The sequence below is a fragment of the Protopterus annectens genome, chromosome 2.part1, assembly GCF_019279795.1.
Source record: "Protopterus annectens isolate FY-2018-M chromosome 2.part1, PAN1.0, whole genome shotgun sequence".
Lineage (NCBI taxonomy): Eukaryota > Metazoa > Chordata > Ceratodontiformes > Protopteridae > Protopterus > Protopterus annectens.
In genome coordinates, this window is record NC_056729.1 from 884184508 (window position 1) to 884192075 (window position 7568).

Sequence of the window (7568 nt, forward strand, 5' to 3'; positions counted from 1 at the left end):
CTTAACCTTTCAGTACTGCAACCACTATCCACTCTTTTGTGATATCTGGAAAATAAAATATTTTAGAAAATATGCTTAAGACTGATGGATTAACTCTGACAGTTGCTGGTATGGACTACTTGTTTACAATGACATATGTACAGAAGTATAACCAGAATGACATTTGATGGTCCTGAATTTTTAGCCTGATAAAAAAGTGAATAAAATGTTTGACTGACTAGGTTGAGACCAAGATTTCCAAAACTGTCTGTTATTCTTTTCCACTTTTTCAAACTCCTTGTGATATCAGAGTAGGCAGTATGTCTGTTTGTGGAGCCAGCATTCTGAATTTTAGAAACTGTAATCGAGAGAGTAGATCAGCTAAAATTTTCTCTGGTCCAGCAATGTGGTCTGACATGAGAGACATATTTATCTGTAAAGTGATAACTAGTAATGTTAGTAAAGAACTTACTTAAAATGTATAAATTATTTGTTAGTTTAGACCTCAACTATAAACTTATTGTTTGATCAAGCATTAATATTCATGAGTTGCTCCTGCCATATGAGTACTGAAACCCAGATTGGAATAATCTATAAAAATGTAATGTCTCACCTCTTTTGTTCTGTCAAATATTGAGCTAAGGAACCAAAATACAATGGCCATTAAAGTAGCCTCCCATGCCAGAAGCATCTGTTAACAGCTGAAGTATTTCATTTGTTATCCAGTTTTCTTGCCAGAAAGATGAACCATTGAAATGCAAAAGGAAATTTGATCATAATCTAAGGTCTTCTGTGACCCTTCTTTTAATTCTCACACTGTGATGTATCTTGTGATGTCCTGGTAAAAAGTCTGCTATTGATCTAATGAACATTCTCCCCAGGACTATAGCTCTACATGCAAAGACTAGGTAGCCCTAATAACTCCATGACCTGTCTTATGTTTAACCTGTTATTCAAAAAGGAAATTACTTATCACAATAGAAATGTCCTTATTTTTTTCTGCTAGTGAGTGAAAATAAGCTTGAACAGTGTATATCTCTATTCCCTAAAATTTTAACACCTTGACCAGTCATTCGATTTCCTTTTTCTTTGCTAAGGGGATTCCTAGTGAGTCACATACATCAATGAAGGAGTGAAGGACTTCTCTTGTTCCATTCTTGCAGTCTCTAGTGATTAAGATATCATTGAAATATTGGACCCCAAGATAAAACGGGCTCTGTTGCTTCCAGCACCATGAAGTTTTGCGCTAAATCATTCAAAAACATAGCAGGTAACAGAGCAACCCATTGCAATGACAGTACTGAAAAAACGCTTCCTGTTGGAATGCATTTCAAGATCTTCCAATCCTGAAGCCACTGTAGGCAGATGAGTAACAGGCAGACTGCAGATTGTTTATCAATATCTGCAATCCATGGGTCTGTAATTTCTTTTATGATAGCTGACACATCATCAAGAGATGAATAATGAAGTCTTTAGTCTTTCTTATCTATACTGTAATTTACTTAGTGACCTTCTGCATGTGATAAATGGTGTGTGAGATGCATTCTCCTGGTTTCTTCTTTGGAACCAGGCCAGAAGAGGAAATAATGAATCCTTTTTGTTCTTCTTTAGAAAGAAGGAATTGTACTATAGACTCTTCCCTTTAACTGATTATAAATGTTTACATCATGTATGACTGCCTTCTGTGTTAGATTTTATTGCAAAACCATAAGTAACAACCTTCAGTGAGGAAATTGACCACTGCTTGATCTGGATAATCTTACAGGTCTTTGAAAACTTCTGTTTTAATTGGGGAATGGTTCCACAGTGGTTTAGTTAAAGCTACAAAAAATACAGGATCTGTTAGAGCGGCATAAAAAGTCTCTACCTCAATATGATGCTGGGTCTGGGCTAATATGCACATTACCTTTGTTGTCTTTAAACCAGCATTTACTGCAGGATGCCTCCTACCACGGATATTAGAAATATGGGAGAATCTACATGAGGGCCAGAAAAGTATTTCCTGTCCCCCCCGTGACACTACACTCACATTTCTCTGAATAGCGGCAGTGTTACAGCAAAGTTTTAATGACATTAAGGTGTAAGGTTAGGGTTGGGGTAAGGAACAATGTTAGGGTTAAGGTTAGCACCCATTACTAAAGAGGACATGAGGGGCTTGCACAACCATGCAATATAATAACAGCTGTGAATGAAAAATTGTGTTGAGATACAATTTATATAGAACTTCAGCATTTGACACGGTCACACACAAAACACTGATCAATAAATTAGAGCAACTAGGTATTGCTGTACTATTGTACTCTTGATAAGATGGATAGCTGCATGGCTTACATGGCAAGTATCATGCAACAATTGCACAGGTGAAATTCTTGGTAAACAATCAAGGTATCCCACAGGGTTCTGTCCTAGGCCCTTGCTTCTTTAGATTGTGTCTTTCAGACCTATCTTTTTCATCTGAGGTGTTCTACAGTCTGTATGCAGATAATCTGGAATTGGGTAAATTGATTACATGTGTTACAGATAAGGCATGTCTGCAAAATAACTTGACTAAAATGAGCATTTAGGCACAGCAGAATAATATGCTGATAAATGCAAATAAAACTAAGCATAAGAGATTTGGGAGACATAAACTGAAAGGTGAATATTTAATACAGCACACAGCGATGGAAACTGTAGATTCATTTAAGGACATGGGTATATGGGTAGATCCAGCTTCGAGTTTTTCTAATATCAACCAATTGGTTACTGATAGCTATACAGCTATATGTTGTACAAAATGATTTATAAATTCTGGGAAATCAATAATGATGAAGTCATTGTTTGTTAATTACATTAGACCCAAACTTCAGTATGGGATAACAATATAGAACCTTCTAAGAAAACAAGCATGAGTAAACTGTAAATAGTACAGTGGAAATATACCAAAGGCATCCATGGATGTAAAAATGTAAGTTATTCTGAAAGACTAACATATCTGAACGTGTACAGTGTCTCATACAGATATTTAAGCGGATATCTTATTTAGATATATAGGGCATTTAGAGACAACTACCTCTGGGAATGTATGGTGTTATTAAAAGGATACTATTGAATCACCAGGCAACCTATGTAGAGAATGAGAAGTGTACTAATTAGCTCTCTGAAAGACCAGCTGATACGTGGAACAGACTATCAAATTACATTAAAGCAAGTGCTAGTTTAGATATTTGTAAGAACAGCCCAGACACTTATTATGGGAACAAGTATTTTGGTATATTGGCAAGCTAGTAGGGCATTAATGCCTTTGCTTGAAATGTTTGTGTGTATGGATGTATGTATATTTATGAGGTATTTTTCTATTTATATATTTTCTTCTTCTTTCGGCTTTTCCCGGTTAGGGGTCACCACAGCGGATCACCTGTCTGCTCATGATTAGCAGTGGAGTTTTACGGTGCCAAGTTGCCAGCCCAGCGCCCAACCATCCACAGAAGGCACACACATGCACACACTCATGCTTATGGCCAATTTAGTGTATCCAATCCACCTACAACATGTCTTTGGGATGCGGGGAGGAAACCCACATGACCACAGGGAGGACATGCAGACCCTGCACAGAAGGCACCCCAGCCAAGGATCGAACCGTCCGCAGCTGCCCTCTGTATATATATATATATATATATATATATATATATATATATGGATTCATTTTAGAAGATCGAAGTCCATAACATTGAAATTCAAAACATTGAGACCAAAATCTTGAAATTTTAAAACACTGAAAACTCATTGAATTGAATCCCTAACACTGAAAATACATAGGAGACCAACATTTAATATATGCCAGCACAACTACATACAGAAACAAATAAAAAACAAGCCATATTACACTTCTTCAACTATAAGCTGCACCCCCCCTACACTCCCTGCTACTTAAATATATCAACTCAAAGATCGCACTACACAGAACAAAACGGCAAACATACCATTCCACGCTTTATGACTGCATGTTTAAATTGTAAAAAACTATCCTCAACCTTCTCTTAGAAACACTACTTCACTGTTAAAACATTACACATTACTATATATCTCTGTGATACTTACTGGAGTTTCATAGGTGGCCTCAGTCATATTCCCTTCGTACTTGCTATACTGCACCACAACACAGTGGTGTAGTGTAGTGCGATCTCGGAGTTGATATATTTAAGTAGCAGAGGGCATGGGAAGCAGGGGGACTTGACCCCTGTTTATATTAGAGGGTACAGCTTATAGCTGGAGAGGTGTAATATGTTTTTTTTTTATTTGTTTCTGTATGTAGTTGTGCTGGAATATATTACATGTTGCTTTCCTATGTTTTTTCAATGTTATGGGATTCAATGTTTTGAGTTTTCAGTGTTTTGAATTTTTAAGATTTTGGTCTCACTGTTTTGAATTTCAGTGGTATGGGCTTTTGATATACATATATAAAGATATAGCTATAGATATAAATATTCAGAATGATCGACACATACAAACACACAGAAATGCACACACACATGTAATTTAGCAATAATCCACCACTGGGAATGGGTAATAGGTTTAACCCACAGTTGGAGTGGTCTGATCATGAAGGAGAAACCCAAGTGATTAAACAATTCCAGCTATGGGTAAATTCTTTGTAGCCCACACACAAGAGCGGATTGTTGCTATTATACTATGATATTATTTAAGAGAAAAAACATAACTTTTCTCAATAATGTCATTGTATAAATGGAGTTTAGTATTTTTCTGCTGAGTTATGGTCATTTAAGGCATCTAGGATGTGTACTGCACATGTGCTAAGCCTGTAGGTTATTGCACAATACATTATAGTTCTTGTTCATTTTTTTTAAAGTACTGAGGTGTTTCCACTTGTGCCTTTTGTGCAGACTTCTGTTTTCTTATTTTAGTCAGATGCTGTGGCATCCAGAGTAGAGTTTTCTCTGGGCAGATTCTGCATTTTTTTTATTAGGTAATGTGGGGTCTGAGGGTCTGGGGAGGTGACATTTGTGCAGATTGTGCATCTCTGAGGAAGTCTTTATATGGGGACTCACAGCGCCATGAAGTATTTTTCTTTTCTTTTTTTTTAATTTTAAGTGTGCTATTCTGCTCCGGGGGCAGTTTAGTCATATAATGGAATATACAGGAAGTTTTTTTTAGCAGTTGCATCAACTCAGGGAAACTGAGTTTTACTTGGAGTTCTTCCTGTTGGAATCACTCAATTTACAACAGGCATACTGATTCCTCTGCCAAACAGTATGCAAAATTTTGAATAGTAAAGGGTGTTCATTATATACATGGCCCTCATCAAACTAATAATTGAGTACAATGCATTTTGCATGTACCTAACCAGATATCTGCAACAACTGGAGAGACCACAGAGGTTTCTCACCAAGAAATTGCAGAGTACACAAAACAAGTCCTATGCGGAAAGGCTGAAACCCCTGTCACTATATTCTGTCTCCTACAGATTGCTAAGGGTTGACCTGTGTCTGGCTTACTGGGTAGTTTCTGACCTTCCCCTGATAGAATTTACATTCATAAATCTAACTTTAGGAGGGTCACTTCCTCCAGGGATCTTAACCGAGCCTCCGACATGAACAAGTCATGCTGGAGAGATAGATACGTCTCCCAGAGACTGCCACTTCTCTGGAACAAGCTTCCAGTTCACATGAAACAGAGCCCCTCCCGGGCCCTCTTCAAATGGAACCTAGATCAATGGGTGGGTGACCATAAATTCACTCCTGAGGTTAGTGTCCATGTCACCTCTTGGACAGAGGAAGTTGGTATTAACTACCATAGACTACATGACATGACATGACAATCTTAGGAGACAAATATACATTGGCAAACCATATCTCCCAACTCCCCCACAAATAGTATAAATCTGTATGTTTTTTCTCAGCTTATCAATGCTCCAACAGGATACAGTAAAAATCTTACCTGCGAATCCACCTTACTAGATTCTAGTATCCCACCCTGCTAATTACCCCTCTTCTGGTACACTGTCTTGCTCCCTGAGGGATCATCTTCCAGCTATTCCCTTAGAACAACCTCCCAACAACTAAGAGTACACACTGTAAAATCAGTTAGGAACTCAACTAATTTTTGTCAGCATAAATCCAACAATCTCCTACAGGAAGTAGACTTGATACCCCTTAAACAACTACCCCTTAATGATGCTGTACTATACTTTAATAACACCTTCCTTCACATACTTAATACACTAGCGTCCATTCGTATGGAAAGAATCAAAAAGAACCCAGCACCATGGCTCTCTAAGGAATGTAAACCCCTGATGAAGCAAAGGGACATAGCCTGGTCAACCTAGAAAAAAATGAACAAAAGCATGTTCATTTCAAAACACTATGTAACAAAGTAACTAAACTAATCAACAGAGATAAGAAGTCATATTATTCCCAGCTTCGCCTCCAGCATAAAATCAACCCCAGTACATTTTGGCACTCCATACCTTCTATACTTAACCCTGGAAGAAATGGAGAGCACACCCTATCACCTGATACTCCTCCATCAGAAATAGCTGGAAACTTTAACAAGCACTACATAAAATCAGTTTCAGACCTGCTAACTAACACCCTAATGCTGGACCCCCCCCCACCCTTTAACCTATTTAGACATTGACCCCAGGCCATCAGCTACTTCTAACCCTGTCATTACTACCCCCCCCTACTCAACATAATGTCATCCAAACTCCATTCTCATTTCAGTCCATACCCACTGACACCATTAAGAAGCTGCTACAAAAACTAAAAACCTGCTCTACTTCAACTGACAATCTCCCGCCAAACTACCTCAAACTGGCTGCTAACTCAGTCGCCTACCCAATCAGTATCCTTATAAATAGGTCGTTATCTGAATTAGAAGTACCTACCATATGGAAACAATCTCAGATCATCCCCATCCACAAAGGAGGCAACTCTTTTGATTCATCCAGTTTCCGTCCTATATCCATCTTGTCACCCATATCAAAAATTCTCGAGAGAGGTATCCATCAGCAGGTAATGCAATATCTATTGAAAATCAGTCTTTTAACCAAAATCTAACATGGCTTCTGACCTGGCCACAGCACAGCTAAAGTCATATTATCTTTTACAGACAGCGTGAACAAGGCCAGAGATGCAGGATGCTATATGGCCTCAGCATTCCTTGATCTCTCCAAGGACTTTGACACAGTGTCTCACCCCTTACTTTTGAACACACTGTCTAACCTAGGCTTCTCACATAACACAGTAAAATGGTAAACAAGCAGTGAAATGGTCGAACAAACTCACACCCTTTCTCCACAACCCTACTGGAGTCCCCCAAGGCTCCATCCTAGGACCCCTAGTCTTCAACATTTTCACAAACAACTTTCACACTGCCTCTCACCCTGGAACCCTCATTCAGTACACTGATGATTCTACCATAATCTGCACTACTCAAGCACCACCAGAACTACTCTCAAAAACTCAACAGTCCTTCACAGCGTTAGAATCCTGGCTAAGAAATGCCCAACTCTTTCTTAATCCAAAGAAAACAAAACTAGTACTCATTCATCCCGAAAACACCTCCCTGTCACTGATCATTTAAATACC